This window comes from Pelodiscus sinensis, chromosome 31, assembly GCF_049634645.1.
Source record: "Pelodiscus sinensis isolate JC-2024 chromosome 31, ASM4963464v1, whole genome shotgun sequence".
NCBI classification, from domain to species: Eukaryota; Metazoa; Chordata; order Testudines; family Trionychidae; genus Pelodiscus; species Pelodiscus sinensis.
The window spans coordinates 1,324,625-1,334,098 of record NC_134741.1 but is presented as its reverse complement, the minus strand read 5'-3'; the positions used below and the strand labels follow the sequence as shown (position 1 = coordinate 1,334,098).

The window sequence follows — 9,474 nt, the reverse complement described above, 5'->3', positions numbered from 1 at the left end:
AACTAGGCAAAAAAAAATTAGGGTTTCAGTTTTCGTCGTTACGCCTGAGCGTGTTTCCGCGGGCAGCGAGCTGGGTGTGTCTGGGGCTCGTGGCTTTTCTGTGGGTCCCTCTCCCCCAGTCCCACAGTTATCGACAGCACCTCAGCGGGATGCCAGAAAACAAGCTGCCGCTCCCCGCCCCAGAGCGCAGCCTGCAGGTGGGGGACGTGCCCCGGACAAAGGGCCGGGCCGGGTGGCGGCACCCACTGCTGCGGGGCGGGGCCAGAGCAGCCCCGTGCAAACCAGCCTTGCTGTGGTCCTTGCTCCCCCTGTGCCTGCAGCCTGCTCGGGACCTGGGACAAATCGCGGGGGAGGGGAGGAATCTGTGCAGGAGCCAAGCCGGCCTCGTGCGCAGAGGGGACGTCACATAGCAGGTGGCAGGGCCAGGAGAGGGACCAAAGGGCAAAAGGGGTGTGTGCGATTTGAATACCAAGGAATCATTCAAAACACTCTGTAGCAGTCGGTTCCAGGGGGGCCAGTGTGTCTCATGCTCATCCAGCACTGACTGTCTGTGCTGCAACTTCAGAGCTTTGTTCTGTGGGTCTGTGTGATGTCCAGGCTGACAGCTTTCCTGGGCTACTGTCAAAACGTCTTCAGCTTCCTTTTGTCCTCCCATGGGGGCAGCCTTGCCAGCTCTGGAGGGTTCAAGTCCTGCCCTCCCCAGGCTAGAACCCTCTGTATATAGGTCATTTTTCTTCTCTACCCAACACTTTAGTGCTTTGTCACAAATTACCACTTGAGATCTTGGATCCCAAATACTCACTATGGGTACGTCTACACTGCATCCCTAGTTCGAACTGGGGATGCAAATGGAGACAACCGAAGTAGTTAATAAGCTATGCAATTTGCATTACACACTACTTCGGATATCCCAAAATAGCTCCGCAGTGTAGACTTAGCCCAACTGGCCGGGTCTGGGGGGAGGAGACAGCAGCACCCAGCCATCAACTGGTCAGTGACCCTCTGGCTCTGTCCGGTCTGAGCAAACCCCAGGCAGAGGGGAAACCCCAATCACCCCTATTGTTGGCTGCAGCCTATGCTGCTGAGCTGATGGGCCACAAGGGGGAGAAGGAAGAGACAAACTCCTCCAGATGCTCCCTGTGCCAGCCTCAAGTTCCCCCCTCCTTCTTGTCCCAGGTGGGATCCCCCTGCCATTGGCATTATGAGAAGGACATTTGGGCCAGGCCCGACTTTCCTTCTGGGCACCCATCCTCACCCCTCATCTTCCATTTCCCATTGGCTGGGTTCCCCCACTGCCCTAGGCCTGTTCCCTGAAAGGGGTGTTCAGAAATGCTGCTAAGTCCCCCCTCACATCCTACAGGGAAGCTGGAATCTGTGAAACCAAACACTGAGGGACCAGGAGGATGTTTGGTGGAGGAAATGGGCTGGAACTCTGTGCAGGTATAAAAACATGTGTCTGCTGTCAAAAAATAGCTCTGCAAATCTCTGGAGATATGTGCAGAGTTGCAGGGCTCTGCCCCAGACCTGGGCAAGTCAGGGGCAGGGGGAGGGCAGCTGCCTGCAACTATCGGTGTGGCTCTCTCAGACTCTGCTCTCTCCACAGGGAGGCTCAGAGCCACAGTGGTCATTGCAAGAGCCAAGCGGGCAGCTGTGGGGTAGCAATTGGCCCTTCATCCATCCTGGGAAAGGGCCCCAAGCAGGGCTTCCCCCCCCCCCCCCGGCAGGCAGAGAGTCCACACCACAGTTCCTCTGAGCTGCCAGTTGGTTTCTTACCCTCAGAGCCCTGTGCAGATATAACATTTGTATCCACACCTGCCCTGGTAAGTGCACAATGCACAGTGAATATAGAGCAGGGAGTGACAGGCCCTGCCTAAGGAGGGAGCAGCTGAGGCTGATGGAGCTGGGTGCTGGGGCTATTGAGTGTTTGAGGAACAGTGGATAAGAAAGCAGGGAGAGCTGTGGAGGGGAGATGCTGCCTCTGCCTTCTCCCTGCCCTTCTGCAGTCTGACAGCCCCAAAGAGAGGGGCAATTCCCACAAGGCCTTTTGTGGGAGGCCTAAAGACCCTCACCTCTGCTTCTGCAGCCTCTGCCTCATAGGCTCTCTGTGGCAGGAAATCTGGTGGGGATTGGCCCTGGGATTCTCCACAATTTATGGACCTAGTGTAACCTGCCCCTGAGCAGCTGGTGTGTCCTGATCCTGTCATAAGAGAGTGATTGCTCATCTCTGAGTGCCCTGTGGGGCTGGATTGGCTTCTTCCTAGACACTCATCTGACCCCAGGCCATAATAAAAAGCCTTTATTGTTCATCCATTTCCCACCTAATGGGCCAAAGCTTACTAGATGCTCAAACCGTGGGACAGTGAAACATGTTTTCCCTCCACTGCCTCTGGAGGTAGATGGGTGAGTCTGAGGGTTCTTTCCTTCCCCATCATGCTCCACCCTAGCCACAGGAATCTCTGTCTCTGCCATGGAGAGTTTTATCCTCTCCTGTTGTACCGCTGCACCTCCCCAAGGGTCACTCCCCACAGTGGCTTGGGGGCTCTGTGTGCAGGGATCCCAGTGTGATTTCTGTGGTCCTAAGTCAGGCTCCTGAGGGCTGCAGGAGAAAGTGTCACAGGCCTGGGTGTGAGTAGGGAAATCCCCATGAACCTCCCAGCACAGCGTGACCAGTCCTATCTCACAGCTCTCGTTCAATCTCTGGGTGCCATTGCTGCTGGACTGTTCTGTGCTACTCCAGATCGTTTGCTCATCGGAGCTTGGGGTTTTTGTTTTAGTGAGATGACACAGAGAATTTTTGTAATGGACACAGCCAAGGAATGAGGCAACCAGTAAAGCAGGTATAGCAACTTCAGAAGAAAAGGGATAAATTTATTTATTTTCTGCTTTTGAGCCTGAAAAGGTTTCCTGATGTTTCACTCTAGGAGCATGACAATGTTTAACAGCCCACCCTGAATGGTGGGTTTTCTCTTTGTGTAAAGGCCGTTGGGTCGCACACTTTGATCTCCAGTTAGTTAGATGTGCAGCCAGCACAACACAAATGATCATTTGCCAGAATTTTCATTGTATTTTAACCATGTTCTAGCTTTTGCCACAAGCTCTGTGTGTGGTTTGAGCAATGACAATGGTCAGTCTCTCTCAGCAGTGGAATGGGAGGGGGCACAGCAGAGGGAAGATGTGGGGCATGGACTGGCCTTGGTTGCATGTTTCTAATCTTCCAACTCAAGTCCTGCAGGCGGGGTACAGTTAAGCTGGGCCAGCTGCAGCCTGGCCACAGGGCTATTATCTCAGTGTAGACACTGGGATGGAGCACTCCTCCCCCTGCTTTATGAAACAGACTGATGGACATAAATTTCATTGCTAAATGGGACTTACCCCATTTGGGGAGAGGTGTCCCAGGAGCTGAGCCCTGCACTCTCCTTGGACCTGAAGAGATTTAGTATCTGACTGCTGCTCAGAGGGGGGCAGGACAGGGATCTCAGCTGGGCGCCTTGGCGGGGGAAAGTTAAGGAGCTGCCCCAGCATTTTTTTCAGGAAGAACAGCTCTTGCACATGAGGGAAATTTTGTGCAAAAAGAGGCTGTGTAGATGGCTCCTTTTTGTGCAAAAACTTCTTGTGCAAAAACAGAGCCTCATTAATGATACAAATGAAGTGCAGCAATATTTCAAGCTTAGCTTCATTTGCATGTTTTACTGCAAGAGAGGTGCTGGGTAGACATAGCTTCCAAGTACAGAGATGGGGATTCAGCTCTATTAAAGCTGCCTGTGACTCTCAGGCTACGTCTAGACTGGCATGATTTTCCGGAAATGCTTTTAATGGAAAAGTTTTCCGTTAAAAGCATTTTCGGAATAGAGCGTCTAGATTGGCACGGACGCTTTTCCACAAAAGCACCTTTTGCGGAAAAGCGTCCACGCCAATCTAGACGCGCTTTTCCGCAAAAAAGCCTCGATCGCCATTTTCGCGATCAGGGCTTTTTTGCAGAAAACAAATCTGAGCTGTCTATACTGGCCCTTTTGCGCAAAACTTTTGCCCAAACAGGAGCAGCATAGTATTTCCGCAAGAACACTAACAATCTTACATGAGATCGTCAGTGCTTTTGCGGAAATTCAAGCGGCCAGTGTAGACAGCTGGCAAGTTTTTCCGGAAAAGTGGCTGATTTTTTCAGAAAAACTGGCCAGTCTAGACACAGCCCCAGAGAGAAACTTGTTCAATCTCAGTCCCCCTGAGATCCAAAGACTAAAACTGATTTCTTGCTGCCACCACCCAAGTAAATAAAAGAAAACACAATAAACCCTTTCCAGGGAAGATATCACTTGGGCAGCCCCTCCCAAAGGCAAAGCTTTGCCCCTTGCTTCAACCTTGTTTTCCCAACTCCAAACAAAAAGAAACAGAGGGAATCCACAGAGAACAATGGACTCTGCCTGGATAACTAGGCACGTAAACTTAAGGACACAACAATCAACCAATACCGGTTAATCAAAAGAAATTGGAATACACTTTTATTAACAAAACTAAACTACTGTTGCGAGCACAATAAATGACTAGGTGCTAGATAACCATGAAGTGACAGACTCAGGAAAAATCCTTAGTTACAAAAAATAAAAATAATTCGCTAGTTCAGACATAATTTCAAACTCCCCAAACAAGGAAAATAGTAAAACCTGATGGACGTTCTAAACTTTTTTCTACTTACACATTTCAAGAAGTCCATTCCAGAGAAGCAAGACCGTGTGGCCTAATGGATAAGGCATCTGACTTGAGATCAGAAGATTGAGGGATTGCAATTGTTCTGACTGCTTTGTGTAGACCCTGCTATTTTCAGACTAGAAACCTTTTCTCAGCTCTTCTGAGCATTGGTCTCACTCCAGCTTTGCTCTGGGAAGGAGTTGCTGGGCAGGCTGGAGCCCTGGCTGCTCCCACTGCAGTCTTTGTCAGAGGGAAAAGGCTAATGCCCGGCAATTGTGTGGGGCAGTTTTTCTCTTCCAGATGGGCCCCTGACCTTGAGGGGGGCTTATTTATTAGCATGTCTGGGCCCTTGATTTTCTCTGCTTCTCACTTGCAGGGGAAAGGTCTCTTGGGGTAACATCTCCTGCCTCACTAAGCCCCTGGAGTAAGAGTGGTGAGGGGGCCTGGCCCTGCTTTCCTGCCACCTTCTCACACTGGTCATAGTGCATCAGCAGCCGCTTGCGTGCTGTTTGGCGAGGCCTTCGCTCAGCATTTGATGAGCTGGAGGGTGGTCACACATAGGCCTGGTCCTGCCCTCCTCTGACATTTGACTTAACTCCTGCTTTTACAAAGTTGAAATAGTGTGTCCACACTGAGAGAGCCTCGAAATGAGTGCGGGGCAGACAGACCCTGTGAATGTGGACACGCTATCTCGACTCAGAGGCCCACAAAGCACTGGGGAGTCATTAGTACAAATTACTGTGGAAAGTGGTTATTGCAAAATAATGGCACTGGAGCAGCCACACTAAGGGTATATTGCAATAACTATTCCCCAAGGCAGGAGAACAGATTTCAACATAAGGTGCTTGGCAGTGTGGATGCTCTGTAGGCCAACCTTCTGATGATGGTAATCAATTAAGTATATATGTTAATTACACAAATTTGTATGTTCATGAGATAACGTTAAATGGTATTTCTAGGCTGTCTATCAAAAACAATATGGAGTCTGCATACCAGGTGACCTCAGGATAGGAAGTGGTAAACAAGAACCTGCACAGACCGGACTTTCCCACCTTTTTCTTGTTTACCTCAGAACTGGTTCCCACTGAGGGCTCACATGGTAAAAACCACCTCAGGGGTTTCCCGCCCTGAATGTTTTATAAATCCAGACATAGCCCAGGGTGGGTGCTGTTCATCTGAGTGGCAATGTTTGCACAGGTTGTCAGCTCTCTCTCTCTCTCTCTCCTCAGACCACCAAGGGATCTGATCCAGCTGCAAGCCAGTCAGAGAAATAGAAGAGGGCATCCCATCCACTGTCTTCCATCTACACAAGTGTCACCTGTCTGCCGTCCTCTTCAGGGTTCCTGTACTACCAGCAAGGGACTCTCTAGCATTCCTGCCTGAGGGTTCTCAACCAATCCAGAGGTTGCAGGTCTTGGGCAACACACCTCTGGCTCAGCCACTCCAGTCCAGAAGAGTAAAGTAACCATTTGTATTTGGGGTAGAACTTACCAATTATTTTCACACAGTCCAGTTGGGACATTAAGGGTTTTACTGTTCATTTCCACTGTTTTGTTAAAGGTTATTAGTTTGCGTCGGGTTTCTCCCCTGCTTTTCCCTTAATATTGTATAAAATCCCTAATACAGTTTCTTCTTGTTTTCACCTTTAATTGCAGTCTGTTTTCCTTTATTTCAATGCTGCCAGTGAAACCCAGAGTTCAGAGACTCATGGAAGTCAAGAGTTGGAAGAGGTCACAGGAGGTCTCTAATCCAGTTCAGCCCCCCAAAATCACCCCAGTCAGAACTTTGGCAAGCCTGGTCTTAAAAACCTCCAGGAATGGAGATTCTACCAGCTCCTTAGGTAACTTTTTCCAGTACTTCACCACCCTCCTACTGTTTTTCTTAATAGTCAACCTAGATCTTTCCCACTGCAATGCAAAACCACTGTGCCTTGGTCTGTCATCTGACACCACAGATAATAGCCTGGTTCCATCCTCTGTGCCCCATCTCCCTCCCCACCATACCCACACACAAACACCTTGATGTAGCCCAGCTGTTTAGCAGACAATACTTGTAGGACAGTACTCTGAAGAGAAGTGTTAAGGTTTTGAGTTCAAGCCTGACCTAAACCAGTGATTCACTCCAACCTTACACTTACAATTAGCTTATAAACCTGGAGTCCCAGCCTAGAGGACATTGAGGAAGGGAACCCTGAATGTGGCCTTGTCCATAAAAAAAAGAGACAGGAGGAGATGGTGGATGCAACAAGATGCCTGTAAGGGTGGGGGATGGATCAGTGGTGGCACCTTCGTAAAGAATGATTCAAGTGGGGATGTGGGAGGTAAAAAGGGTTAAAAATAGTAATCATGTAACTGGTTACAATTTTATCAGTGATAGTATTTTTTAACTTGCTGACAGGCAAGACCGGTAGTGGACATGGGCTCTCCTGGGGGCAGGGCTCTCTCAGGGGTCTGCCGGGGGTGGCCACAAGGATTGCCGGCAGGTGGGAGGACCTCCAGCAGCTGCAGACTGATGTTAGCTGCCAGGGGCAAGCGGGCACGGCCGAGGGCAGTGGGGAGTTTAAGTATTAGAGCATCAGTTAACCAGTTTAAACTCTTGCTACAACCCGGTCAAATCCTAGTGGTGCCTGGCATGGCTCTGTGATGCCTGGAGCAGTGCTGAGGGTGGACTCAAGGTACCCGAAGCCACACAGAGCATCCAGGCCAGCGACCTCATCTATTGCTGGCTGCAGCATCTGAGTTTAACCCCTCAGGCAGCAGCCCAGGAGTTCAGCATCTCTGGGGGAAACCTCCTCTTCTGTTGGGTCTGGGGCCTGTAGCAAACATCTTTCCCTCCTACGGGCCACACTTCATCACTGTTCAGAGATGCTGAGGGGTGGGGGGGAATGAAGCCTAGTGGTTAGTGTAGCCTTGGACTGAGTCTGGAGAGTGCAGGGTTCGGGGCTATACTCCATCGCTGACATGCTTGGTGATCATGAGGGACTTGCTGCCTCATTTTCCTTTCCCACCATTTGCCTAACTAGACTGTGACCTGCTCAGACTAGGGATTGTCCATTCCTTGGTGTTGTGCAGGGCCCTGATTCCATTGTGGGTCTATAAGGCAAATGACAGATTACTACTGTTTCTCAGCCAATCAGTAACTGCTTGTAACCTCCTCTTCTCCAGTCCTAAGGCAGCTCACTCCCATAGACTGGCCTGCAGCTCTTGTGATCCAAACCAGTGTTTCTCAACCCTTTTTCTAAAATAAAGTACCCCTTTTTCCTATCTATCTATATATATATATATATATATATATATATATATATATATAAATAAATTATAAGTATCCCCAGTACCAACAGTTTTCAGACACACGGAGTACAAAAAACAATGAAGCACTGTAAAACTTCAAATAAAAACTCAGTTTTCTCCAAATTTCAGTTGTGTTGATGTACCCCCCAGACTTCTCTCAAATACTCCTAAGGGTACTTATACTACTGGTTGAGAAACACTGATCTAAACCTCTCTGATTGTTAACATCTTCCCTTATGTTAAAACCCCTCCTGCCACCAGTGTGGGCTGGGTTTCAGGATTCAGAGCCTCAGAGAAACATTTCCCACATCAAGTATCTGTAAAGACTTGATGCAAGTTGCCACACAGCCAGAGCATTTACTTTTTACAGCATCTCTTGTACCATGAAGGTTTTAAAGAGCTGTGACACACCTGTGCCTGGTAACCGTCAGTGAAATTAGCCTGTTATTTCCCATTACATTGGATAGCAACTCTGTACCTTGTACTCCTGGGCAGCTTCCTGTATAGGCACCATCATGTGAGCCTGGGATCTGTCACAGAGCACACAGATGAGAGTTTGATCTTCTTCACAGAACAGCTTCAGAGCCTCCTGGTGCTTCCCACATATCCCATCCTATCTTGATCATTTTGCTGGCAAGATACACAGGGGCTTGGCCAGTTCTATTACGTTTGCCAGCCGCTGATTGGGCTAGAGGGTTCCCTGCTGCTCAATGACTCTGCACTGAGGACTGATGGGGGCCTGGCAGAAATTGTGCCCACACTCCAAAGTGACAAGGGCTGCGAAATCCTCCAGACAGACCGGACGCGTGTCGCTTTCTCCCAGAGACTTTCCACAGGGCTCTCTGCAGCCATGGCTGCCTCTGGGCTGGGGAACAGGGGCCATGTCACTTTCCTGAGCTCAGCAATCGAGGGGCAGGTCTGGTGGGCGGGTGCATGAGGTACCAGCACTGAGAATACAAAATAATCAAAATTAAAAACCAAAAAGTCCCCAAAGCTTTGTTCACCCCATGCCCTCGCCAGGGCCCCTCAGCCACCTGTCCCAGCCAGAGCCCGCCTCTCCCGTCCCTGCGCCCCTCATGCCGGGGCCCCTCCCCCCGCACACTCTGCAGTCCCCTCTCACAGCCCCTCTGTGCGCCCCCAGTCCGCATCCCCCAGGCCGGCAGGAGCATCAGGGAGCGGCCGCCCAGCCCCGCCAAAGTCCCCGCGCGCCGCCCGACCCCCTCCCCGCGCGGCAGTTGGAGCCGTTGTCCCCAAAGCGCCAATACGCGCCGCACGCAGCGAAGAGTCCCCCCCCCGCAGCGATTTAAGCACCCGGCCCCTCTCCCACCTCCGCCTCATCTCGTTCTGCGCCTCCGCTCCCCCTCCCTTCCCGGCGCTGCCCGGAAGCGGAAGTTGCAGCGCGGTGAGTAACGGCCCCAACGGCTCCCTCAGAATTCTCCCCTGAAGCTCCAGCCGGGCTCCTGCCTGAGTAGGGAGAGGAGGAACCTGCGGGGGGACGAAA

The 9,474-nt window shown here is 50.7% G+C and overlaps 1 long non-coding RNA gene across 1 annotated transcript; it reads right to left on the bottom strand.

The window, feature by feature from the left end:
* Positions 1-8,304: 8,304 nt before the first annotated feature.
* LOC142821574 (uncharacterized) lies at positions 8,305-9,469 on the bottom strand. The gene is made up of 2 exons (XR_012898297.1): positions 9,301-9,469; positions 8,305-8,920 (listed from the first exon to the last, which is right to left on the bottom strand). It is a non-coding gene; the product is annotated as an uncharacterized LOC142821574 (long non-coding RNA).
* Between the last annotated feature and the right edge of the window lie 5 nt (positions 9,470-9,474).